This window comes from Meles meles, chromosome 7, assembly GCF_922984935.1.
Source record: "Meles meles chromosome 7, mMelMel3.1 paternal haplotype, whole genome shotgun sequence".
NCBI classification, from domain to species: domain Eukaryota; kingdom Metazoa; phylum Chordata; class Mammalia; order Carnivora; family Mustelidae; genus Meles; species Meles meles.
In genome coordinates this window covers 120,453,313-120,480,619 of record NC_060072.1, presented here as the reverse complement: position 1 = coordinate 120,480,619, position 27,307 = coordinate 120,453,313, and the positions used below count along the sequence as shown (strand labels likewise).

The 27,307-nt window shown below is 44.1% G+C and overlaps 1 protein-coding gene across 7 annotated transcripts in view; it reads left to right on the top strand.

Annotated features, from left to right (window-relative positions):
- The first annotated feature begins 2,926 nt into the window (after positions 1 to 2,926).
- SVIL (supervillin) overlaps positions 2,927 to 27,307 on the top strand; it is a 233,621-nt gene continuing 209,240 nt past the window's right edge. For 4 of the 7 annotated variants that reach the window (XM_046011359.1, XM_046011360.1, XM_046011365.1 and 1 more), the window contains exon 1: positions 3,188 to 3,568. The gene's annotated coding sequence lies outside the window, so the exon portion shown is untranslated. Of the gene's footprint in view, positions 3,032 to 3,187; positions 3,569 to 4,479; positions 4,613 to 27,307 lie in introns of those variants that run through there. The other 3 variants (XM_046011363.1, XM_046011366.1, XM_046011364.1) reach the window with 2 other exon arrangements.

Genomic DNA, 27,307 nt, shown 5'->3' with positions numbered 1-27,307 from the left:
TGTCTCAGGAGATCTTTCCAGAAAATGTTCTCTGCTTAACTCCACCTTCTCTAATGTCTCCATAAACGTGTCCTCTGATGAACACAGATCCAACACCTCCTAAGAGAGTGTTGTACCAGTTTTTTTGGAATAAATTTGATGATACAACAACCCTGTACACATACACACACACACACGCACACACCTTGCAAATACAGTTAACCAAAATAAAAGTTTCATGAAAATAATATTTACTATATAGGATATACTGGACTGTTTTAATTCTAATTTGATTTCATAAAACAAAGGTACTCATCTTTATCCACAAAACTGATCTCCTGACCAGCAGTTTGAAAAACCCTAGAGAATCCTGGGTATTAAGGAAGCATAGATGTGGTGCATAAACAATGAATCTTGGAACACTGAAAAAATAAAAGTAAATTTAAAAAAAAGGAAGCACAGAAGTTAATTCGAGATTCTAAAGGATAAATTTATAATTCAAACAGGGGATGACTTAAGGGTGCTCACCAAATATTATCAGAAAAGTAAAGATTGCTCTAGCTTAACAAACTTAACAAATGATAAATTTGACCAGATCCTCTGAATTCCCAAGAATTAATTCATTGCTTAAAGCAAACTTTTTCTTTTTCCCCAAGCATCAAGTCCAATCTAGACTTCAAACCTACAAAAAATGGATGAGGTCTTTGTCCTCCAGGAGCTCATGGTTTAATGGAGGACACAGAGAAGTGACCCAGTAATCTCGCCCCAATGTTCTAAGAGCTATGCCTGAGCCCCACATAGGGTGCTGTGAGAGAAGCAAGGGGTCCCTTAATTCAGAGAGGGGTGAATGACACCTTCTCTCTAGACCAAGAATGTCCTAAGTATTTGTGTTCCGAAAGCATGGGACCTCGTGCATCCACAGGGCACTGTGAGTGGTCCCTGGCTGCAGGGAAGGGCATCCATGGGCAAATGATTGAAGATGAACCTCTGGAGGGAGGTGAGCAAAGAAGCTTGAGTTTTCTCCTGAAACATAAAGGGAATCCATTGAGAAGTTTTAAGAAGGGCAGAGGATAACCAGGTTTCTGTTTTTGAAAGATGCTTGAAGACGGAGTAGAGAGGATGATGGCTAAGAAGCCAAGTGGAGAAGAGAGTCAATCACCAGGAGAGAACCCATACAAAAGGGCTTGGCTGAGGCAATGGTGGTAGGAATGAATAGGGTTGGTCTCTTAAGAACATTAAGGACACAGTAGCAGGTGGATTCAAGCAGGTCCCATCTTGGATGGCTCCTAGGTTTCTGGCTGGCATGACTAGAGTTACCTTTGGGCCATTCACTCCAGTGGGGAGTGTGTGCAGAAGGAGGACATGGTTAGGGGAAGAGTTCAATGATGGACATACTGAGTTTGGAGCTCTATGGTGTTCCAATAGCCATTTGGCTCTGGGCCTTGGGGAAGTCTGGCCTGGTGTTAGACAAGGCCACAAGGCAAAGATATGAAGTAGGGCAGCATCAGAAGACTGGGGATGAGGCTCCAAATTCAGGATAATTACTGATTTGCTGGAAATCAGTCTTTCCCATGACTCTGGTTAGTGTGGGATCAATGCAGACAGCCCTTGTCTGTCCTTCCTTCCTTCCTTCCTGTCTTCTCCAGCTGTAAGTGCTGCCAGAGCGCTCACAGATAGCAGGAAGAATGAAGAGTCTTTAATATATTTATTGAATACAGTTCTTCCTTCTGGAGACTTCTGGAGATGACACGGGTGCTAGGTGGAGGTCACAGCCCCAACAAAGCAGGACAAAGGTAAGGGTGACATGGACTGAGTCATGAGCAAAAAGTAAAGGGCTTATTCTGAAATGTTTGCTGGGTGGGGGTCCCACATCCCTGATAGTTTCCCAATATTCATTTTGCACTTTGGGTGTTATCTTCGGGAGGATCCTATGCTCTGTTGAGAGAGTGGTTTCTTTACCAGGTTTTAAGTCCTTCCTGTTGTGTAGTGCAGCACTCAGTTACAGGAATAGGAGTCCACAGGCCAGCCTACATGGAGGACATAGGGATGGAAGGCAGAAGCTCAGTTTCTGTTTTAGGCTTTTCGGGTCAGTGAAGCTCCCTGTTACCAGCTGAGTTGTATTCCCTCAAAATTCATCTGTTGAAGTCCTAACTCCCAGCACCTCAGAATGTGGCTATGTTTAGAGATGGGGTCTTTAAACAAGAAAGTAAATTAAAATGGGGTCATCTAGGTGGGTCCGAAAATCCAGCACAATTGATGTCTTTGTAAGAGATGACCGCCATCTACAAGCTAAGCAGAGAGGCTCCAGAAGCAATAACCGTGCTGACATCTTGATTTTGGGCTTCTGGCCTCCAGAACTGTAAGAAAATAAATTTCTGTTGTTTAGGGCACCCAGACTGTGGTTGGCCCGTTGTTATGGCGGTCCCAGCAAAGTAATATACTCGCCTTCTGCTTTTGTGATGGGGGCTGGTACACACAAAAGCTCGGTGCATACCCAAGAGGAGAAATAAGAATCTAGCATTGGGAGGGAAAGAAGCCAGGGTTGGAACGAAATGAAATGTGAACGCTAGCTACTGAAACCGATAAATTGCACACGTAGATTTAACAAGTATAAATGTGTCTATCTACTGCCTTGCCGATTACCAAGTACTTGACAAACTTCAACTGACCTGATATTCACAACTGCCTCAGCATCACCTGGGAACCTGTTAGAAACGCACGTTCTCCCGTGCCTGTTAGACTAAAAGAATCAGAGAAGGGAGGAGGAGGGGTGAGGTGGGGGAGGCATGTTTTAACAAATCTCTGGGGACTGTGATTGGCTGAAGTGTAAAGTGTGAGAACCACTGAGATAGGGCATGGTCCCCCGTCCCGATGAGCCTTTTGCGGGGGCGGGGGGTTGTGACAAGACTTCTGCACAGTTGTGACTGGGTCACCAAGGGCGGTCTCCTTGACAACTGGCCCAGAGTTCTGGGGACAGCAACGTTCGCACGCGTTGGTGGGTTTTATCCCGCGAACGGTTCAAACTCAGAGCGACCGCTCCGGGTCTCTAAGGGTAAGCGGCGCCCCTACGGGCCTCCGGGCCTCCCAGCAGCCCGGCTGTAGCCCAGCGAGAGTCCCGGGAGCCCCGGAGCCGCCAGGCGCGTGCGCGTGGGCGCGTCCTCGGGGCCGGGCCGGGGCGGGTACGCGCCGAGGGGGTGGGTCGTGTCGCCCCGCCGGCCTGGCGCGCCGTCCGAGCCACTCAGAGCGCCCGGAGGCCGACACCCGGGGGCCCTACAAGTAATACCCGGCGCCCGCCCGCCGCGCCGGGACTTGCGCGCCCACGCTCGGGAACGGAGGCTCCCGGTCGGCCCTGACCTGCCTTGCAACTTGCTCTGCTCCGGTTGCAGCGGCGAGTCGACTCGCCGGGCCCCTCGCGGAGAGCCTGCTAGTGTGGGGACGGTGCCGCGGTCCCCGAGGTCCCGCGCCGGTGTGCGCCTCCCCGCCCGGCGTTGCCGCGGAGCGACCGCCACCTTCGTCGCTGCGGCGAACTTTGTGCTGGGTCGGGGGGCCCGCCCGGCAGGTGAGCCACCGCGGCCGGCGAGCTGAACGGGTGAGTGGGCTTGGGAAGCTGGGTGTGAGTGTGCTGGCGCCCCGTGGTGGGACGCGCGGCCCCGCGTGTAGTTTTCCTCTCCCCCTCCTCTTAGTCCCCCTGCAAAGTTTCACTCAGGGCGGAGGGGAGGAAAGGGAGGGAGAGAGGCTAACCTGCTGCGAGTGTGTTTACTCTGGCGAAAGCGCGAGTCATTCGGACAGCCACTCCTCCCGGCCGGGGGAATGACACGGCGGCGCCGGCCTCCAGCCCCAAGCCAGACCCAGGGCTCCACTGGCACCCAAGAACCCTGGTGGCCCGGGGCTGCGGATACGCCTGGAGCTCACCCCAAACCACTTCCTAGAACTAGGACCCTGGGGGTGTGACGGGCCACCGCCCTCCCCTCCGCCTCTTTAATTCGAGCAGGAGATGGCTACTGAGATACAAGACCCAAACTTTGTTTTCAATCGGTAAAACTGCCTTTCCGGTGCTTTAAAACTAGATGTGCAGATGCTATTCATAGTGGTTTCTTAGGACATCCCCGGGGGCGGGGCTGAACCGGCTGGCCGGCAAGTGGGGGACTCCGGGTGCGCCCAGTGGCCGGTTGGGGGGGGGGGGCTCGAGGACAGCTCCTCTTCCCCCGGGGTCTGGCCTCAGCACTGGCACGGCGGCCAGGACGGCCCCGGCGCACAGGCCAGTGCTCGGGACGGGATGTCCATCGGCGGTAGGTGCGGGGCTCCTGCGCTCGAGTGTGCTCCAGGTTCCGACCCTCTGTCCTGCTCCTCGGTCCCCTCGTTCCTTCGGTCCCGCGGGTGCTCCCGCTGGTGGCCCGGCAGAGGGCGCCAGCTCTCGATCGCTGCGCGGGCCGGCGGAGGGGAGGGGACTTGTTCGAGAGCCTCCAGGTAAGGAGCGTAGTGAATCATCCCGAGAAGGGGGGACCCGATCCTCGCTCTGTGAAAGGAAGCAGGGAGTGGCCGTCGCGCTTTTGAGAAGCGGGGGCTGCCAAGCCGCTGTCCGTCGGGAAGCGGCGATTCTGCCACCCAGAGGTCTAGGGGAAAGCTCGGGAAGGTGAGGAACGTCCCTCCGCGCGGTGGCCCCAGGGCAGGGAACGACAGCGTAGACTAAGGCCGGCAGACACTGGGACGCGCCGCTGCGCGCCCTTCTCGGGAGCCGGAGGTGGGGCCAGTTTTATTCCCGCTCTGGGCGGTCCTGCCCGGGGCGGCGACGGGAACCTGGGAGCCGGCGGCCGATTGCCGGGCAGCTGCGATGGGGTGCTCCCGGAGGCCCGCGGGGTCCCGGAGCGGTAACAAAGGCGCGGCGCGGCCACTGCTCCCACCCACTTCCGTCCCCGGCGCGCCCTGGCGCGCGCCCTCCCCGAGGTGCGGGCCGGGTCAGGATTTCCCTCTGCGGAGTTTCGGGAAGTTAGCTCCGCGGCCCGTTACGCTGGGAGGAGGGGCGGGGAAGGGGTGACCCGCGGAGGTGCACGCCAGTGTTCAGAACTGCGACACTGCCTGTTTCCTCTCCCGACTGCACGGGCGAGTGGCGAGAGCTGCCGCGGCTCCCGCGCCCCTCCTCCGGTGCCAGGGTCGCGCCTCCGTAGGGCCCGCGCGGGTTTGAAGTCCCCGCGCGGCGCGCCGGGCCAGCCCGCCAGTCCACGCCCCTCCCTGCAGCCTCCCGTGGCGTGCGGGCTCCCGGAAGGGAGTGATTTAGGCCCCGGGGGACCGCCGGCACCCGCAGACACCCTGAGCGGTGCTCCAGAAGGCGGTAATGGCATTACTGTGAGTTAGCTGCCGGGAGGCTCCAGTCCAGGCCGCAGTCTGGGTCAGGTGCCGGGTTAAGCGCTTCTGGCGAAGGCATTACAGCTCTGGTGAAGTCTGACAGCTTATTGCACTGGGAAGTTCCTCGTGCGATAGGGGAGAAGGATGGCTGTGGGAATTAAGAGAGCTCCCTGTTTTCCCGGAGGTTGTGGGAACTTAGGCCTGCGCACAAGTCCGGTCACTGAAGTGGCCTGGGCAACATCTCCACCGCGCACCAGACGTTCAGGGCTTTGGATGTGAGACCAGAGGTGCTGCTAAGAAAAACCGAGGGCACTCTGCTCCGATGTGAAACCGTATCCCCCAGTAATCAGTGGATAGAATCCATATGCTTTCTTATCTGCCTCCACTCCCTTCTGCCACAAGGAAAGGGCAGGAGCTGGTTTTTATAAAGTGCCTGGTGGATGAGAGACTCTTCACACACACTTTGGAAGGATCTTCAATGACCTTTCCAGGCGGTCATTTTTATTTTACAGAAGAGTAAACTGAAGCTTAGAGAGTCTGGCTTGCTCTAAAGAGTGCCGTTTGCTCATCCTTGTGTCTTTGACAAAGGTTGATACCTGATTCAAGAGTCACTGTATGTGCTCTAATCCCAGGTTGGGATTTGGTGGTTAGGCATTGGGGTTAGGCAGACTTTCTACAGCTTGCTGGCTTTTGTTAGGGCCAAGTACCAAAACGAAACCAACTCTTCAAGTTGAAGGTGTATGGCGGCAACCAAGGCTTCTTCCAAAGATGCTTAGAATTTTCTGGCAACTCCAAAGAGTCAGAAATAGCGGTCTTCTCTGTTGTGTCTCCTGAGGCAGGTGGGCCTGGGGTAGGAACTCTACATGGGATGAATCTCTGTTTGCCTTCGCTGTTGAAAGTAGCTGCAGTTCCTACTCTATTTAAGTGGTGTGACTTGGCCGCGGTTCTGGCTATGTGTGTAACATCAAGTGTGCCTTGGAAATATGGCCAACCTTGATTAACTGCTTAATGAGTTGAAACTCAGATGCCTTTTCGGCATCTAACAACGTGATTTTTATCTGTGCACATGTATGCATCACTGAGCTCAAAGTTTGTAATAGGGGCTATTGGTATTGTCTTGAACGTACTTAAGATGGATTGCCTTTAAGAAAGATGTTGATTTAGGGGCGCCTGGGTGGCTCAGTGGGTTAAGCCTCTGCCTTCGGCTCAGGTCATGATCTCAGGGTCCTGGGATCAAGCCCCGCATCGGGTTCTGCTCAGCGGGGAGCCTGCTTCCCCCTCTCTCTCTGCCTGCCTCTCTGCCTACTTGTGATCTCTATCTGTCAAATAAATAAAATCTTAAAAAAAAAAAAAGAAAGATGTTGTTTTAAACTCTGGACTGACAGCCTGTGACTCAGAACAGCCCAGGGCAGTGCCAGCTGTGGAGACAGAGAGGCACGATGGGTAAGGGCAAGCATCTGAAGTCACAATGGCAGGCTTGCAATGCCACCTCCACCATTTATAGCTCTGTAATATTGGGCAAGTTGCTCAGCCTCTCTGAACTTTGTTTTCCTCTTCCAGCACAGGGATAATAATAGCACCTCCTGGTTTGAAGCTGTAAGGGATAAATTTGATAATCCATAAAAAGTACTTAGTAGCACAGAGTCTAGCCTGTGGTAGCTATCCAACAAACACTGAGTATTAACCATGGTGTTTAAGAACAGATTCTTTCTTTCTTTCCTTGTCTCCTCCAAAGAGGTAAAATAGTTGGTTGTTCTTTGCCTTGAACTTGCTATTCTTCTTAGTTAACACTGCTGTGCAATGCAGTGAGTGATTCCTCTCTTGGAATCAGCGGTTGGGGGGCAGGGCTGGTCGTGATGGAAAATTCTGTCTAGTTGCCCAAGGAATTTACCGGGGGCTCCGGAACTGTAGGGCTTTCTTCCTAATTTTACCGCTGTGTAATTTTGTGGCCAGTCCTCTAGCCATTTATCTTTCCTTTAAATTTGAAGCCGGTAACCCTAATGGCCAGGATGACAGGACTTAAAGAAAAAAAAAAACACACTCAAAAGCAGACACACTGGTGCAAAGCAAGCAAGGGTTCTCTTTGCTCGTCCTCTCGCCGTTTGTAACCCTGAAGAAAAACACCGCTTCTGTGGAACTTGCGCTGGCCCAGCCTTGGCAAGGGCGAACATTTCTCTGGAAAACAGGGTATTTTTCTGGATTCTGTTTAAAGGTGAGCCACCAGATTGGTGGAAAAGGGAGGAGAGTTTGAGATACCATTTGATCTGAAAATGGCTAGACTGTAACTTGAAAAAGGATACAAAGAAGTCAGGCCCTGCTCAGGCTCAATGACTAGTAGACAACCAGTAGAGCTAGTCCCTATGTTATAAAGCCGGAAAGCTTTAAACTTAGCAAATACAAGTGGAGCAATCCTTTTTCATGCCAGCGTGTTTTGGAAAGACCTCTTTAACATTGCTAGTTTGTAGCTGTGGATTTTTCTTGTGCATTTCTCTTTCAAACAATCAGTCATGGGCAAAAGCACCAGAAACCCTGTAATGTCATCAAACACCACCCTACTGGGAAAGTTGTCAGCAAGAAGTGGCACATGGGTCTGGAGTACAGGGAGGGGTTCCATTTAAAACATCAGAGAGGTTTTACATTTGGGTATAAAATGCAGCTTTCTCCTACACTAGAAAAAGAGCTGCACGCCTAACCCAGTGACAGCACGCAAAGGGTTAGGAGCAAGGTTTCTGCTTTTGTGCTTCTCACTCCATTTGTAGCCACTTGTTGGGCCCCTGCTGCAAAGAAAGAAGCAGCTGCAGGGCATGCGCCAGACCTGCCCTGGGCTGTCGCTTCCATTGTACGGGAAGATGAACAGGCTGGGGAAGATGAACAGGCTGGCGTTATTTTGGATCACATAGCAGCTTGTTCAAAAGCATCTTGCATTCCCCAGCTGTTTCACAACTTCTTCGCGTATGGGAGAGAACTTGCCAGCTGCTGGGGCAACTGTACTTACATTTACTGCTTTTGTGCAGTAACTAAGGAAGGTAAAAATCCAGACGCCTTTGTTAAACTATAGCCATTGTCAATAGTCTTATCTGTTTCTGCAAAGTCAATGTTATTCTAGATACAGCCTTTCATGGGAGAATGTTTAAAAGAAAATGTCAGAATTAACATTTTTTTCTGAATAAATTTCTTCAGGGATCACCAGTATATATAGTTTTTTCTTACTGAAAACCCAAACAGCTTTTGTGTTTTGTTGATTAACAAAGGGATAGGCCTAATATTAAAAATGTTTTTTGAATTAGACATGTAAATCAGGTTTAACTACGTACATATTTCTTTTGCATGAAGTATATAAAAAAGACAGTGTGTATTCAGACAGTGCTTTTTTTGTGTTCAGAAGGTTGGGTTGTTTTGCATTGGCCGGAGCTGGATGGTGTTTTGCCCACATCCCTTATCTTATCCATGACAAAACTTGAGTTTCGCATGCAGAAGCTGTTACTTATCCAAGACCTGGCTCTTTGGTTTAATTCAGCAAATCTTCTGTTGAGTGTTTACAGTGTGACATGCCTGGAGAACACTTAAAAGATGAGGAAGGGCTTGAGCCCAACCCTGGCTGGATTCACAGTTCAGAAACAGCAGACTAGACCCATGCCGAGTGTGGGCTGTGGTGGGAGGCAGCACCTTTTCGTGTAATCCTGTTGGGAGTCAAGTGCCAGAGACACAAGGCCTGTGTCTGTCCCCTGAACTCCTGTCCTGGCCTCAGAAGCCTTCTGCCCTCCTAATCACTGTGCACGGAAGTGGATGAATGCTCTCTAGGAGCAGCAGCATAAATCACAGCCCTTTATTAGGATCGGTCAGCTGCAATCCCTTTGTTCTATAAAAGGTTATAAAATAAGCCATGTTCACTTGGATGTGTATAAAACCCAGTCTGAAGCCCCTCTAACTCTTCGGGGCTTTTGCCCTGGAAACCACTGCTGCTTCAGATCCCCGGGCGACCTGTAGTTGCTGAGTTAGACCCACGGTCCTAAGCCCTTAATCCCCTCTGTGCTCCATTTACACATCTGCATGTCTCTTACTTGGTCTCTTTTCACAGCCGTACTTGAACTGTGCAGTGTTTCAGCTTTCAGTGGGTTTTCCTGCCATTTGCATGGGCAATTCCAAGAGCTCGGTTTGGACCCGTTATCTGTCTTCAGCCAGCCCCACTCCTGTCAGAAGATGACTCTGCCCAAGTGGTTATTACTGTTTAATGGGATGGAGTGCTACACTGGTCCCGGTGGATTCCAGACACAGACGGATGCTCAGAGTTAACGTGTCTGGTCTTTTCCACCAGGGGAACTGTTGGGAGATGAGCCAGCAGCCTTGGTCACGGGGACCATGTTGCCCCTTTGCCCTGGGGCTCCCTAGAGGTTGGAAATGACTCTCTCCCTGGAGGAGGAGAAAGCGCTGGGCTGCGGAGGGCATCTCCTTTGGTCACAGGACTTCTCTAGTGTTTCTTGTGCCCCGGGCCTGTCCCCCATCACATCCCAATAGCTGATCATCCAACCCCCGGACTTCGGCAGCTCTCTTCTCATCCTGGGACCCTGTGTTTCCTCTTCGACACGCTACCTCTCCTGCTCCTGCTCCTTGTGGCTGCCCAGCCATCTCCCCACAGGCCTCGGTTTCAAGTGTCTTAGGGACACTTCGCCTTGGATGCCCTTATCTCCATCTGTCATTGGTGTTTAATTGCTTCCCCCACCAGTCAGCCTGCTCTTTGACACCGGGTAGGCTAACCCTTCTGATGACTTCTGTCAGCTTTTCCTCCTGCTCATCAGACTGCGTCTCTGTGTCTTCACTGCCCTGGGCTTGCGATGCATGTCTTTGTCTCTCTGGGGGCGGCCTTGCTCTTTCTTGCTCTCTTCTCCTGGCCTCTTGCCCACCTCAGTTTTTTATTTAGATATAATTGGCGTACAACACTACCTTACTTTCAGGCGTACGGCATAACGATTCGGTATTTGGATGGATTCAGTGATGACCACAGTAAGTCTAGTGAACATTGAACCTTCATGACTGCATAGCTACGGAATTGCTTTCTCCTTGTGAGGAGACCTTTAAGGACTGACTCTCTAAGCAGTGTTCAGAGGTACAGTTCTTCCTCCCCTTTTTCGATCGTGCTTCTTGAGCAGGAGATCTCTTCTTCCTCATTTGTTCTTGGCCATTTGCAGGCTCGCTCTTCTGCCTTGTCGAGAGCCAACCGTGTCAGGTGTAATATTTACATTAAATAGACTCAGTCACAGCTTTTTTTTTTTTTTTTAAAGATTTTATTTATTTATTTGACACAGAGAGATCACAAGTAGGCAGAGAGAGAAGGGGGGAAGCAGGCTCCCTGCTGAGCAGAGAGCCCAATGCGGGACTCAATCCCAGGACCCTGAGATCATGACCTGAGCCGAAGGCAGCGGCTTAAACCACTGAGCCACCCAGGTGCCCTCAGTCACAGCTTTTATTTAGAGAAAACTTTGCCTTTAAGGAAAATGGTTTGTTGGAACTGAAACTTGGAAACACCAGTTTTGAAACTGGTCAGGTCAGGGCATTTCAAAGGCCAGAACTTTGGGGAAAATGGTTTGAAATTTATTTTGGCTTTTCTTTCACATGGCAGGACCTTGAAAGTAACTGAAACATGGGCTTGTTTTTGGATAACCTTTCCCTCGCAGATGGAAATTGTTCCTACACAGAGCAGAATTAATGTTTACTCCCCCCCCCCAATTATATTTCTGAAGGATCTTGGAAGGTATTTGGAGCTTTGTGGCCAGGGTAACTTGTGTATAAGTCATGGGTGTATTAAGAATGTGCTGGGCCTCTTGTTCTAGAGGCTCCTGAGGGGTATTTCCAAGCAGTGATTCTGCGTCCATGAAAAGATACTGGAGAGGAAGTGTGAGGGGAACCTGGGTTTGGGAGTCTTTAGTTTTCTCTCTAAAGCTGTGAACGAGGAGGGGTATCTTCAGAGTGAGGAAAGGAGAGGGTTGGCTGTTGGGAGGCAGCCGGAAAGGATGTTTTTGCCCTGCCTTGAGCCAGAGCTTCAGGGATAATAACATCCCTGCCCGCTGCTGCTCCTGCTTGATGGTGTTTGCCATGAGTTCTGGAGTCCTCCCACCTGGTACTTGCTCACTGCAGGGCAATTGCTCTTTCTCTGAATTTGTGTGTGTGTGTGTGTGTGTGTGTGTGTGTGTGTGTATACAAATGGCTTCATTTCCATTTCTTCTTGCTCTCCTTTTTTAAAATTCCGAAAACAAGTGAAAAGATGCTTACCTGTGCCAAAATGGAGTTTGGTTCTAGAACTCCCCAATTAAAAAGGAGCACAGTTATGGGGGTCCAATCGGCGGGAGTTAGATATGGGAATCTGTCCATAGCACTGAGAGAGGAGCTCGTGCTGGTGCAGACTGTAGCTCACCCAGACGGAGGGAGGCTTCTTTAGTTGGAATCCAGATGTGCTCAGTGGGTTCAGTTAACCTAGACAAATTAACCATCTCTAACAACATCTGAAGAAAAGGGTTTTAAAACTGGAATTAAAGGGGCACCTGGGTGGCTCACTGGGTTAAAGTCTCTGCCTTCGGCTCGGGTCGTGATCTTGGGGTCCTGGGATTGAGCCCCGCGTCGGGCTCTCTGCTCAGCGGGAAGCCTGCTACCTCCTCTCTCTCTCTCTGCCTGCCTCTCTGCCTGCTTGTGATCTCTGTCTGTCAGGTAAATGAATAAAATCTTAAAAAAACAAAACAAAAAAACCCAAAAAAACCCTGGAATTATATAGAAATAAACAATGCAAGTAGCCCAACAGTCTGTTCATTCATTCACTTGTTTGTTTAGCAAACATTTGTTAACCTCGTAGTGGTGTGTGTGTGTGCACGTGCACATGCGCAGGGGGCACGTGCGTGGAAATGTACGTGGGTATATGCACACGCTCAGTACAGAGAACACAGAGGGAACCCTCACCCTCACAGCGCTTACAATCTGGAGACGCATTGTCAGCACAAACGCATAGGAAAGCGTCAGAGTTGCTGTGATGGGTGCACGGTCCAGGGGTAGTGGAGACACAGAAGACGCAGTGGTGGTGGTGGGGCAGCTGCTGATGGGAGAGTCATACAAAGGACATACTATGGGGATTGAGTTTAGACAGTTACTCTAAGTCTGCAATTATGCAGTTGCTCAGAGTATCCTTTATATTCAGTGTTTTGCCAACTGTATTTCTAAAGAGGCTTTCTTTTCCCTTTGCCAAGCTCTGCAGAAACTCGTTGTCAGGCTTATTGTCACCCAGGAGGGACTGTGCCCCATGGCTCTCCTCCGCTTCTTGGTGCTGGGCATCGCAGCCAACAGCCTCTGGTTTCTGCCCTGCTGTTCTCAGCTGTGTCTGGGTGAGGGAAGTGGTTCGCTTTCAGGCCCGTTAAAGGAAAGCGTAATTTCCTCACGAAGCAGAAGCATATCTGCACACGGTACAGGCTCTCAGGAGTCTCATCTTCCCATCCAGTGGGATGTGGGCTACCTGGCTTTATCTCCCCTTTTCCGCCTTTTAAGGATGACAAGTCTGTGTTTCTGATAAAACTCAGGTTTAATCATAAAAATACCAGCTGGGCAGGTGGAGGAAGCCTACCACTATTGAAGAAGAGGAAAAGTTCAAAGAGGAAGTTGGATCTGCCTTCTTCTAGAAAGAGTCTCTGAGGACAATGGGCAGCTTTCTTTAGAGTGAGTCACTCTGGGGCTCCAGAAGAAATGTTGACAAGCACACTCTGCTTCAGGGCTATGTCTGTATGTCCTGTTTCAGATGTAGCTCTTGATAGTGGAGCAAGTAGAAAGACAGAACTCTGTCCTTGAACTGTGTGCCAGAATGAGGAAATTCCATGCTTGAATATTTGAAAGTAAACATGCTTTTCCTTCCTTCCTTCCTTCCTTCCTTCCTTCCTTCCTTCCTTCCTTTCTTTCTTTCTTTCTTAAGACTGCAATTTTTAGTCCATTGGATTTTAAGTCCAAAAGCTCTAAGAAAAAGGTTAAGAATCTACATTCTTAGAAACACTGATAGACCATGAGCTCAAGTACAGAGACAATTTACTTCAAGCAATGCTAAGACTATTTCCATCCCGTTCCTAAAAATGAATTTGATATAAGACTTTTAAATAGGATTTATATATATTTTTCATTCTGACCCCAGAATTATCCAATTATCTGTTGAAAAATGATCATCATTATCATAGACTTCTGACATTGAGTTTCCAGGAAAAAGAAAAATATATGCTTGACAAGAAAATTATACGGTAGAAAAATGTTTTGGTTGGTTATTTATGTAAACCCAACATGTGTGTGTGTGGTTTGTTTTTTTTTTTAACTTCCTCATTACTTTATTTAAAAAAACTAAAAGTTTTCATCATGTGGCATTTTTTGCTGTACTTAGTTCTCAGAGTGTTGGACGTAAACACAAGCTCGTTACAGCAGGCAGTGAAAGTGTTGTATTTTTTTTTTTCCATGGAAAAATTAGTTCTGTCTCTAGCATCTAGGCTTCTTATACACACACACACACACACACACACCCACACCCCTTAGAGGAAACTGCAAACATACTATGGAAAACCCACTTTCACTCTGAGCACAGATACTGGTTCTAGGTTCAAATAATAGCATCTTACCTCCTTGTAGAACTAGTAACATTGATAAACCCACTCCTGTTTCCTACCTGCATAACTGTGGTCTCCAGTACACATGTTCTTCTCGACTAATTCCCATTTCAGCTAGAAGTTGGCTTTCAAAATTCAGTGCTGTGTTTACGTAATCATCACTCACACCTTTTTCTCCTCCAAGCTTTTTATCCTCTCTGGTTGCCAAGTTCGCAGGAATTCCTGATAGTACCTAAGAATGGCTTTTCTGCTTCATCTTGTATTTTCCAAATGGTTTCCCCATTGTTATCAATTCCTGGGACAATGGGGGAGAGTTGATGAGCTGTGGGAGAGTTGCCTCCATTGTGGTTCATTATCCTCATCAAGTGTGGGAAATTGGAGGCTACTTGCCTGTGGATTTAATGTTTTAGTTTCAGTATAGACAGGAAAGTGGAGACAGTTTAAAAGATGAAAAGATTGCATAGTATGACAGAATTTTTCCTTCTCAAGATTTTTTTTCTAGGATTGTTATGATTATGATTATTATTTCCTGAAGTATCATTCATAGTCTGGTAGAACACACAGCTCTTGCTAAGAGTAAAGTCTTCTTAACAGTGAATACTTGGAAGTTTCAGTTAAAGTACTACGAAAATGACTCATTGTGAATAATCATCATTTAAGTGTAAGAGATACTTACTACAGTCTATAAATATTTCTGAGCACTATTTTGGGCAGGACACTGTACTAGGCATATTTACGTACTTAATGTCCACCATTAATACTACCACCACGTGTGGTAGGTAGCGTTACTTGAATTTTATGGAAGAGTTTCAAGGCTCATGGATGTACAATGACTGGGCAAAATCATTTATCTAGTGGGTGACGGGATTGAGATTTAAATATCGATCTTCCAGCTCTAAGGTCACACTTACTTTCCAGTGCACTGAGCCAATAACTACATGGTAGTTAATCACAGTGAAGGTCACGCGTATAACAGAGGATTCTGGAAGAGTAGTTTGATGCTAATGTAGTAAAATTTTAAGGATTAAGAATTAATTTAAGAGTTAACTATCAGTTTAGGGCTGGAGTTTTTAGTGCTCTTAGTCCATGTTGGGCTTGAAGGATCAGTTCAAGCATTTGCCTGCTTTTTGATGAAGACATTGATTGTTCCAGATTTGTGGCCAGCTCACTGTGAAAACACTGATTGTGGTGGTTGTTTTAATGCAGCATTGTCCAAAGGCCACAGTCACTGTTTGTTTCTTTCTAGTGTTATTAAGTATAATAATGTTGCCACTCTTTTCTTAACTTTCTAGTAAGTTTTCTTTTTTGGGGTGGGGGGAGTTTGGGCCAGTGTAAGCCAAAATTTCTCAACTCCCGGCGCTTATGATATAGTCTTGGATAAGTTACTCAAACTTTCTTGTTGCTACATTCCTTTATTACGTGCAGAGAAAACTTCCAAGTAGTAATTTGGGAGATTATTGAATTTTAAAAACTCATGGTTGGTCACACCATATTGAATGCTTAAGTCTGAAAAGGAGAAAAAACTAGTAGCTTGATGTTAAGCAGCTATCCCCCTTCCAATTACCTCTTAAGCTTCTGTATTAGTAGAAGGAACTGATGACAGTGAGCATTGGAAATAATTCTTTGCACCTATGTACATTTTATGGTTTCACATGCATCTCCTTAAAATTTTTTTATACTCTATAGGATGAACAGAGCTTGTCTTCTTATCTTTCTTGTATAGATGAGAAAATTAAGGCTCACAAAGAAAAATGTTCTATTCAAGATGATAAAGGAAGCAGACAGCAGGGTCGGCTTGAAAGCCAGGTCTTCTGACTTCTGTCCCTGTTTTTACCATTCCCGATTTCAGTCAGTAACAAGTGATAGAGATTTTGCAATGGGACTTAAAAAAATTAGATTAGTCATATTCACTTCTGATATAGTTGCCATAATTTGAAACTTTGTAATAAAGGTGTCCAACTCAACCTTTCTCTGTTAATCCATTCTGAGATGTAAGGCAACAGCTGTTGGAAGAACGTAAATTACCACCATAAAGCTCTTCGCTAAGGTTAGAAGGAAAAGTATTGGCTAGTTGAATGGTGTCTCAGAATTTTCAATGATCAGGATAGAGATACTGGCATGCTTTGCTGGTGAAGATATTCCCTTCCTATCCTTTCCGGATGACTCCAGCAGATGTGCGGGAAAGCTTAGGTTTGCATCAGGAGTGTTCATACGGATCAGTCAGCGTGGTGGAAAAGGTAGGAAAAGCATGTGTTACTGAGCAGGTGTTCTGTGTTGGGCCACATGCCAAGCATTGTCTACACAATCCCTCACAGTAGCTCTTAGTGTAGTCCTAGAGAGGAGTACCTTAAATCTCAAGGAGTTTAAATCCAAGTGGTAGGGCTGATATTTTTTCCAGCTCTTTAAGATGAAAACATTAGGAGTTTTTCACTTCTACCATCTCAATTCTGTGGTTTGTTTTTCAAGATTAGCTTTCCTAGAAATACCTTCTCTAACTCCTGTTTAGCCTAGAAATCAGACAAAAGAGCACCAGTTATGATATCAGAAGGGAGAACAAAGAAAAATTAACAGAAGTTGACCTGAATATGGACTGACTGTCCTTTGAGAGTAGTGTAGAACAGTGCTTCTCAGACTTTGGGATGCATTCTGATCACTGGAGGATCTCGTTCTGATCTCTTATGTATTAATTGATTTTTCTGTTTCTCTTATTAAATATTGACAGAGCAGTATTGAAGTATGTGAATGTGCTTGTGAATTTGTCCTTCTCCGTGCTGTTTGATCAGGTTTTGCTTCCTGTATTTGGAAGCATAGCTGTTAAAGTTAATAGATGTTTAGGGCTGTTATATCTTCCTGATGAACTAGTCGCTTTATCGTTATGAAATGATTTTTTTTTTATACCAGGTGATATTCTTTACTCTAAAATCTCCTGTCTAGTATTAACAAAACCCCTTCAGCTTTCTTTGGATGGGTGACATCATTGTATGTCATCTTCTATCCTTTTAATCTGTTTGTGTCTTTATGTTTCACTTCTTTTTTTTTTTTTAAAGATTTTACTTATTTATTTGACAGAGAGAGATCACAAGTAGATAGAGAGACAGGCAGAGAGAGAGAGAGAGAGAGGGAAGCAGGCTCCCCGCTGAGCAGAGAGCCCGATGCGGGACTCGATCCCAAGACCCCAAGATCACAACCTGAGCCAAAGGCAGCGGCTTAACCCACTGAGCCACCCAGGCACCCTATGTTTCACTTCTTATAGGCAGTGTGTAATTGGCTCTTGCTTTTATGTTTCCAATACAACAGTATCTGTTTTCTGTTTATCCCATTCTCTATTCTCTTTGCCTGTTTGCTCCTTCTTTTGGATTATTTGAGTGTTTTTCATGTTTCCATTTCCTCTCCTTTGATGGGTTACCATACTATATCTCTCTGTTCTGTTATTTTAATGGTGGCTTTACGGTTTACAGTCTACAGCTTTAACTCACCATAGTCTACACTTAATGAGGTTAAACCCCTTCACATGTAAGAACCTTACAATAGTATGCTTCCATCTCAGCTATATATTACCGTTGTCATGTTATTTACTTCTACATATTGTAATTAACTCCACATTAATTATTATTTTTGTTTTAAGAAGTTACTCCTACTTTAGAGATATTTAAATAATGAAAAACTTCAATGTTAAGTAATTGCTATTTCCAGTGCTCTTCATGCCTTTCTTATCCATATTTCTATGAGATGTCTTTTTTTTTCTGCTCAAAATGGCTTCCTTTAATATTTCTTTTTATGCAGGACTGCTGCTCATGAGCTCTTTTTGCTTTTATATGTCTGATAAAGTCCTTATTTGCCTTTATTTTTGAAAGCTATTTTGCTGGGTAGAGAATTCTAGATTGGCAGGTTTTTTTTTTTTAATTCTTTAAAGATGTTGCTTCACTGTCTTGGCATTTGCACTGTTTTTGACATAAAATCTGCTATTATCGTTATTTTCATTCCTCTATGGTGTGTTCTTTTTCTCCAGTTGCTTTTAAGATTTCTCTTTAAATTGCTGGTTTTGAGCAATTTGATTATGCTGTGCCTTGGTGTATTTTTCTTCATGTTTCTTGTGCTTGGGGTTAGTCAAGCTCCCCAACCCCCTTTTTTGACTTTATATTTTTATTAAGTTTAGAAAATTTTTAGTAATTTTTAGCCCCTTCTCCGCCCAATGAAGTCTCCAATTACATATATATTGGTTTTTTTTTGCTGTCTCCACAGCTCATTCATGTTCTGTTTTTTTTTAATTCATTTTTAAAATTTTTTTATTTTGAATGTTTCTACTGCTGTGCCTTCATGTTCACTAATTTTTTTTGTATGTGATGTCTGTCTGTCATTAATTCCATCTAATGACTGTTCATCTCACACATTGTAGATTCATCTCTATTAACTGAATTTGTGTTTTTATATATTCATGTCTCTGCTAAAATTGTGAGTACCCGTCCTTGTCTGCTCATTCTAATATCTGTCTTAATTCTGGGTCAGTTTCAATTGATTGTCATTACTCCTCATTAGGGATTGAATTTTCCTGCATGCCTGGAAATTTTTGACTGAATTGTAGATATTGTGATGTTATATTCTTGGGTGCTGGATATTTTTGTATTAATACAAATATTCTTAAGTTTTGTTTTGGGACATAGCTAAATTAGATGGAGACAGTTGATTTTTGAGTCTTGCTTTTTAAGTCTTGTTAGGTGGAACTGGATTAACGCTCAGTCTAGGGCTAATTACTCCTCACTACAGAGGCAAGATCTTCCGGAGGTCTGAATGCCTCTGAATTATGAGGTTTTCTAGTCTGTTTGGTAGAAACAGTTCCTGTTTTTGGCTCTGTGTGAACACCAGTCAGTGTTACCTCTAATCCTTTCTGATATTTTTTCCCCTAGCCATGGGTAGTTTATTCACACATGCACTGATCAGTACTCAGCTAAGTACTCAGGGGTGACTGAGGATTCTGAAGTTCTCTCTGTGTGCAGTTCTCTTCTGCCCTCCAAACTCTTTGTCTTCCAACACTCTGAGCTCTGTATCCTCAATTCAGAAAGTCACTGGCCCTGCCTCTGTTTTTCCTCCTATGTCATTGCCAGGAAATCTCTTAAGACAACAAGATGAGACAATCATAGGTTTGCCTCATTTACTTTCTGATGTCCTGTCTCCTAAAAACCATTTTTTCACATATTTTTTCTTCTTCCTTTCTTTTATTGTCTTAGGCAAAAGCACAAATCTGTTTTCTATTACTTCATCGTGGCCAAACCTGGAATTTTTAATAAAATTCCGATTCTATTCAGTAGGTTTTGGTTGGGGCCTGAGAGTCTGCATTTCTAAGAAATTTTCCAATGATATTGATGCTTCTGGGAAAAGACTACTTGAGCAGTCAGGCCCTAACTATTCAACAGAAATATAATGTGAGCCACATAGCCAATTTTACATTTTCTAGTAGTCACATTGAAAAAATTAAAAGAAACCAGGGGAAGTTAATTTCAATAATATATTTTCTTAACCCTTTCAATCCCAAATGCTATCATTTCAACATGTAATCAGTATAAAAATATTTTGAGACTTTTTTTATTGCACCAAGTCTTAAAATTTTGTGGGTATGTTAGAGTTATAGGAGATCTAAATTCAGATGCCACGTTTTCATCTGAAATACTCGGTCTGTATTTTTTTTTTTTAAAGATTTTATTTATTTATTTGACAAACATCACAAGTAGCAGAGAAGCAGGCAGAGAGAGAGAGAGGGAAGCAGGCTCCCTGCCGAGCAGAGAGCAGAGAGCCCGATGTGGGACTCGATCCCAGGACCCCGAGATCATGACCTGAGCCGAAGGCAGCGGCTTAACCCACTGAGCCACTCAGGCGCCCACTCGGTCTGTATTTAGATTTCATAAAATTCATAGTTGAAAAAGTAGATTTGTGTAACAAAGTTCCAAACATACTTAAGTTTTCCAGTAACTGAATCAGGTGTCAAAACCATTTTCCTTTAATATTTGCCATTTTAATTGACTAATTGATGTTTTTTAGAAAAATTGTCATTTTTCTGAAACAAAAGTTATCAGTTTTAAACCTGTGTCTATTTTTTTAAAGATTTTATTTTTATTTATTTGACAGACAGAGATTACAAGTAGGTGGAGAGGCAGGCAGAGAGAGAGGAGGATCCAGACTCCCTGCCGAGCAGAGAGCTTGATGTGGGGCTCAATCCCAGGACCCCGAGACCATGACCTGAGCTGAAGGCAGAGGCCTTAATCCACTGAGCCACCCAAGTGCCCCAACCTGTGTCTGTTTAAGCTATATAAATTCATTAACTTTTATGCCAACTCAGAATTGTTAACATTAAATTCAAAGAGATATTATAAAAATTAAAAATGAACTCCAAATTTTTTAAAAAATATTTTATTTATGTATTTATTTGTCAGAGAGAAGGAGAGAGAGAGAGAGCACACAGGCAGGCAGAGAAGCAGGCAGAGGTGGAGAGAGAAGCAGGCTCCCTGCTTAGCAAGGAGGCCACGCGGGACTTGATCCCAGGATCCTGGGATCATGACCTGAGCCGAAGGCATCGGCTTAACCCACTGAGCCACCCAGGTGTCCCAAAAATGAACTCTAAATTTAAAAATCTCCATAAACTGTTCTTCAAGTTTTTCTTATGGATTTTGAAGACAATTTATATAATGCTTTGCTTTCAATTATATCTTCTGCATATTGATACAAGTTAGAAAAATGTATAAAACATTATTTTTGATTTATGAAAAGTATCAATTTTGATTTACATTTTCTTACTTTGACAAGGTCATAAATAAGCTTTTCCTTTTATTGGAGCTTCCAATTTAGCTTGTTCATATGCAGCGTGATATCTCTTGAGAAAACAAAAATCACACTGCCTTTTTTTTTTTTTTCTCTGTCTTTATTGAGTGTTTGGCAAGATTCTTTTTGTTAAAAGAAAATCTTGAACTAGCATTAACTACAGGGTAAATCTTAATAGAACTTTTCCATGACCCAACCAAAGATCTGCTTGCAGAGAACACATGATTATTGCATTAATTATTTTCCATTTCTTTCAGCAGTTCTATAAACTGATGGTAATTCATTGCATTTTTGTGTATATACTAAACAACTTTACCAATGATATCCATGACAGTTTTCATAGGCTGTGCTTTAGGAAACTAGCTACAAGTTAATATCAAATAGTAGAATGAAGCACTAAGAGAAAAATGCCAGTCTGCTATTTTAAAAGGTTAGTAAGTTTGGATTTTTGACCGAACATAGCTGGAGCACTTTTATGATAGAAGCTTTATGTTTTCATATCTAGTGAAAATTCTTCTTTGACAGATGGAAAAGATTCAAAAGTATCTATGCCATGAGTTCAGTTTTTTTCAGCTATGAATTGACAACATTTTTTATAAGTTGGAAGTCTTTTTGAGACAAAAATGCACCCAAAGTACTAATTTGGCAATGTCTCTTAGATTGCATGACTCATCTAAAGCTACAGAAAACTTCTCGTGATTTTTAAAATTTTGAATTTATTTATCTTTGATATTATTAGAAAGATCTTGTTTTCTCTGGGCAGTTATTTGGTTGCTTAATTTAAAATCTTTAACTTTTTGTGCAGAATCCTTTTTTAATTTTTTCCTCATAATTTTCCAACAGAATTTCCATAACTAAATAAAATTTTTTACCATCTCTCCGTGTGTGTGTGTGTATGTGTGTGTGTGTGTGTGTGTATTTGTTGTTATTGTTTAAGAATCTGAGATGTTTTATAGCTGGCCAAAGTTATAAGCTCAGATTTTGTTAAAAATCATTTAAAATTTTTTTGTTGGTCATTTAATTCTGATTTCAGGAGACTAATTTCACTGATCCCTTTTGACTATTGAAAGGAAATTTTGTATCACATTCACTGTGTCTTTGCTGAAATTGTCCTTTAACAATCTGCTTAATTATCTACTAAATTGTCTGCTTTATCATCTTTGATTGATACAATTAACAGCCTTTTTCATTTTTCTCTGCTACAACAAATTGCAGTTGGTATTGGTATTGATCATGACATTTTTTATTTCTTCCAGTCCCTTTTTTCCCTTACTGTTCTAATTATAGTCCTAGTTTTTGTATCTCCACTTGATTTTTTTACCAATAGAAAATTTGATTTAAATTGTTCTTGTTTTAAATTTGAAAATTTGATATTTACCTTATAAGCTAGAACAGTAAATTATACATTTCATTAAAACACATTTTGATTTACTTACTAATTAGGAGTTACATAATTATCACTGTAACTTGTGCTGTCTGTATAAAATAGTCACATAGACACATTACAGTGTATAGAAGTATAAGAAAAAAAATCATTTAAATGGAATCATCAGTCATCTTAACAACAGGTAGATCAGCGATATGCTTATGGGTAGACTCACACAGGGCAATAGACCAATACCATCTTAGGCAATAGAGCATTAAAAGTGAAATGAAATCTTATTACGGTGATACATTTGTGCTTAATGCAGAAACGTTTTATACTACTTCAGTATTTTAAAACAAAATTAATTAAAATGTTCAGTTCCTTAGTGGTTCTTGCCACATTTTAAACAGATTATACAGGACAGGGCAGGCCAGGAGCTGGTTTGCATTTAAATCTGGGGACCTTGTATCAACACCTAGATGGGCTCTCAGCTTTCTTGCGCTGCAGCTGCTTCCTCCTTGTCTGGCCCCACAGCACAGGGAACTTTAGGAGTATAGCAAAGGAAGTCTTGGATAACTAGTGGTCTCCAAAGGATTTGATGACTGTGCCCCAAGGGTTGGACAGCCTCCCACCGTGTGAGGTCATTAGGACAAGTCTCAGAGCGGGAATTGTGACCTCAGGGACTGTGAGTTGTAATGTTGGGCCAGGGCCAGGGTGAGATTTGTAGGTCAGCTGAATTGCTCTTCCTCTTCCCGTGGGTTACTGACTGATGACCCCTGGAGCAATCTGACCTGGACGTGGTTGGGCGCGAATTCTGTCAGCAGAGGTCGCTTTCCCATGGTTCTGGAAGGAGCAGTTGCATTTTCCCACCATGAGTGAGAGTGGTAGGGGAGGCTTGCGCTTAGCTAAGTGGGCTAAGAATGTTTTCACAGCTCCATCCCCATGAGTGATCACAGGCTATGAAAGGACACCTGAAAAACATGAAGGAAATGGAATGGTTGATTCATGAATTAGAAGAAGATGACGTACGACATTCTAAGAGTCAGAAACCACCATGTGAACCAGGATGATGTTCTCAGAGCAGGTAGACCCGATTCTGCTGGAGCCCACCTTGCTAGCACCAACTGGCTAAATGCTGCATTTCTCCTCTTTTTGTTTTTTCAGTTTATATCCTGAGCATCTCTGTTTGGGAGTAGGTTGCTCTGTTGTCTGTTTCAGTACTGTCATCACAGAAGTTAGGATTCCCCCGACCCTCCTCAGCTTGCTCTTACCTCCCACATGGATGCTGTGTGCTTTGTACGGTGCTGTACGTTGAGATAGGGCTTAATCAACAGGAACGTGTTACTTACATGCCCTAACATGTAAAGTATGCTCAGTACCACCAAATAACATGCTGGAATCACAAAAAAGTTGAGAGAAAAGTTTATTTTTATTTTCTTTTATTTTTATTTTCTATCATTTCTACTCCCCTCCCCCCATGTTAGAGATGAGGAAACGATTCATAGTGAATGAGACTCATTGTACACTTCAGGTCACATCATGATGGTTCTAAAGAAAGTAATAAAATCTAGCCCCAAAGTCTTCAGTTTTTTGAGGTGTAAGCATTGTTGCATTGATGTGGTTACATTGTTTTGAAGTGTGTCCCCTGAAGTCACACAGGATAGAGATGTTACTAGCTTTGCGCTGATTTCTTCTGTAGGCACCCTATGGCCAGCCTTGTGGCGAGGCAGCAAGCACCCTGACCTGGCTGGCCCCTGTCCTATTCTGACACCATCTGGTCACGTAGCCTTGGGCAAGTCACAGGCCACTTGCCCAGTCTTATTTGTTCATCAGGATAGGAATTTGATTATGACACTATTTCCTAGACCATTCCCCTGAATATCAGTGGCCTTTGATGTTCCTCCAGTGTATTCAGACAAGTTGGAGGAATGTTGTGTACTCTAGATTACTTCCATGTTGGGTATTTAAAGCTCATCAGCACATTTGGGGCTGTTATCCTGGAGTAAAGAAGACTGTTTAGGCTTATCTAACCTAGCATTTTCTAAAGTCTTTGATCATGGAATCTCTCTCCCTTTTTTTGGAGGAATACTCTTAAATATATTGGAGTTCCGTGTAGTATGTAGGTTGGGAAACAGTGGAATAAATCAGGGTTCGCAAAGTATAGCCTGAAGGTGGAGGCTGGCTTGCCACCTGTTTGTGTAAATAAAGTTTTATTGAAACAGTCCCACCTATTCATTTACAGATGGTTCACATTACAGTGGCAGAGTTAGAGAGCTGCCAGAGACCCGTATGGCTCACAGTATCTCAAATATTTGCCATCAGTTGCCACCTGCCAACTCTGGCACTAGATGATTATTTTCTAAACATCACAGTGATTGATGAACATGGCTGAAACAAATCAGATGGTAGATAAGTGCTGATAATGAAAAAAAGAGTCTTGTTTTCCAGACGCAACACATTTTTAATGGTTCCTGTTAATTCTGTTAGTGGGTATTACTTCTGTAACTCATTAATAACATATTTGCTTAGCTGTTTTGATGTATCTGCTTTGGGTTGACCCTGTCTGCTATGTATAGATGAAGCATACACACAAGGGGGCATGTGTAACTTCTTAGATTTATGACGGTATGAACTCTGTTCTTTACTATTGCAATTGTAACATTCATAAATATCTATATTTTGTTCCACCTGCTTACCACTTTTTATTTCAAATTTTGTGACATGTGGATACTAAGTACTACTACCCTTTTGTCTGCCTCAATTTTTCCCACTTGCTGTCTTTCAACTTTCTCAGCTATGTCTTTACTTTTAAGTGTTAACGTTGATAACATCTGCCTTCTCTAACTGGCACAATTTGCTTTTCATATTCCCTAGGTTGAGTCTCAAGGTTATAAGCCGATGAGCATGTAAATACTGTTTGTGTCAGAGCCAAGTAGGCTACTCTAATTGTACTTCCCACACTGTTATTCCAATATCACAACTATACATCACTCAAAGGAGGAAATTTCTAATGTTGATTTCAAATGGTTTCCTCTGATAAGTTTCACCAAGTGCTCAGAATCATGTCTCATTTGGATCATATCACATTTTGTTGTTGGCAGTTGTCCCGGAGTTTTTATTGATCTGACTTTTCCCCCCTCCCTTTTGAGGGAAGACCCATGTTTCCTTTACCGTATCCCTAATAATCATTAGGTTTTAACTCATTTGTTTGTTGCTCGGAATAAATACATTTGTCTCAAAGATGTCTTTTCCACTTGTTGATATTCTCATTGCTTCCTAGATCTGCTCCTCCTTATTTTCCTGGAATGCTGGGGTTTGTTCTTTCATTCTTGTATGCTATATTTCCCCTTTCTTGTTTTTTATTCTCATTTTGGTGGAATATAATCTCACATGACTTCCTCAGATTGAAGTAAATTTTCTGAGTCTTGTAGGTTGAAAATGCTTTTTACTATGATTGGTATGGACTTAGAGGTTTGAAATATTTTTTTTTCTCTAAATGTCAAAAATTTTGCTGATGTGAAAAGCCCCATGCTGGTCTGATTTTTTAAACCCTTTTTAATGATTCTTTTTTCCTTTTGGAAGCTCCTACAGTTCCTCTCTTTTTCTTCATTCCTTAATACTCTGCGATTTCATAGTCAAGTGTCTGGGTATGAGCTTTTTCTCATTTATTGTATTTGGTTGTCAGTGGTGTATCAGGTCCTATTTGGGAGACAAAAATCAAACAGGAATTTGGGCAGGGGAAGTGTAAAGAAGTATTAATTAGTAGTGAGGGATTTACTACTAAGGGGTTAGCAGGGGATTAGCTACTAGGGGAAAAGAATACAGGAGTGGCAGACACAGGGAGCAGCTGCTCCCTCTAGGACTCATGCAGGATCAGATTGGCAAGTTACTGCCCCTTGCCTCTCCTCAAACAAAGCTGAGAGTCATCCCTTGGAGAGGGAGTGCCTTGTGGTCCATTGGTACCAGAGCAGGTGGATGAGGTCCAGGAAGTCCCCCCTGGCCCGTGCCCCAGGGTGCCTACCAGCCTTGCTGGTTGGGTGCCTGCCTGCAAGTTCTCACTGGGGAACACTCACAGGCATGCTGCCATTACACCTCGTGAGAAGCCACCTGTGGGGTGCCTGCCAGACTCTGGAATCCACCTGCAAGGTGTTCAGACTGAGACTCACTGGTACGCATGTTCTGGGGCATTCTGTGTGTTCTGGTCATTGGCACGGGAGGATCGTACCTGAGAGAAGTCCTTCCTCCTGCCCGATGTCAGCTGACCAAGGAGAAACCTTTTCTATGTCCAGCTCCAGTATCATCAGGTAGGGAAATGGGGTGGATGGGTGGCTGAGTGGCAATGCAGGGACAACTGGCATGGATGGGTGGCTGAGTGGCAATGCAGGGACAACTGGCATGATCTTAAAATCCAAACACCTGTCTGTCTTCCACTCTGGGAAGTGTTCTTATATTATTTCTTTGATCATTTCTTCTTTTCCTTTCTTTCCTTTTTTTTTTTTTTTTAAAGACTTTATTTCTTTATTTGACAGAGAGAGAGAAAGAGATCACAAGTAGGCAGAGAGGCAGTTGGGGGCCAGGGGAGCAGGTTCCCCTCTGAGCAGAGAGCCTGATGCGGGGCTTGATCCCAGGACCCTGAGATCATGACTTGAGCCAAAGGCAGAGGCTTAACCCACTGAGCCACCCAGGTGCCCCAGCTTCTTTTCCTTTCTTTCCTCACTTTTCTGTGGTCTTTAGAACTTCTCTTAGTCAGATGTTAAGCTTCTTGAATTAATCCTCCATCTTTTTATCATGTCTTTCATTTTTCATCTCTTTGTCCTTTTGCTCTGTGTTCTGAGAGATTTCCATAATTTTAACTTCTAACTCTCGTATTGAGGTTTTTACTTAGCACTGATATTTTTAAATACCAGTAGCTCTTTTTGTTTGTTTGTTTTCAGATTATGTATTTTTTAGGCATTCTGCATTCTGTTCTTTTCTGGTTGCATGTTCTTCTGGTTATATTCATCCTCTCAAAATGTGTGCAAATCTTTTGTTTCTTTCTTTTTTTTTTTTAAGATTTTAGTTATTTATTTGACAGAGATCACAAGTAGGCACAGAGGCAGGCAGAGAGAGAGGAAGGGAAGCAGACTCCTGCTGAGCAGAGAGCCTGATGCGGGGCTCGATCCCAGGACCGTGGGATCATGACCTGAGCTGAAGG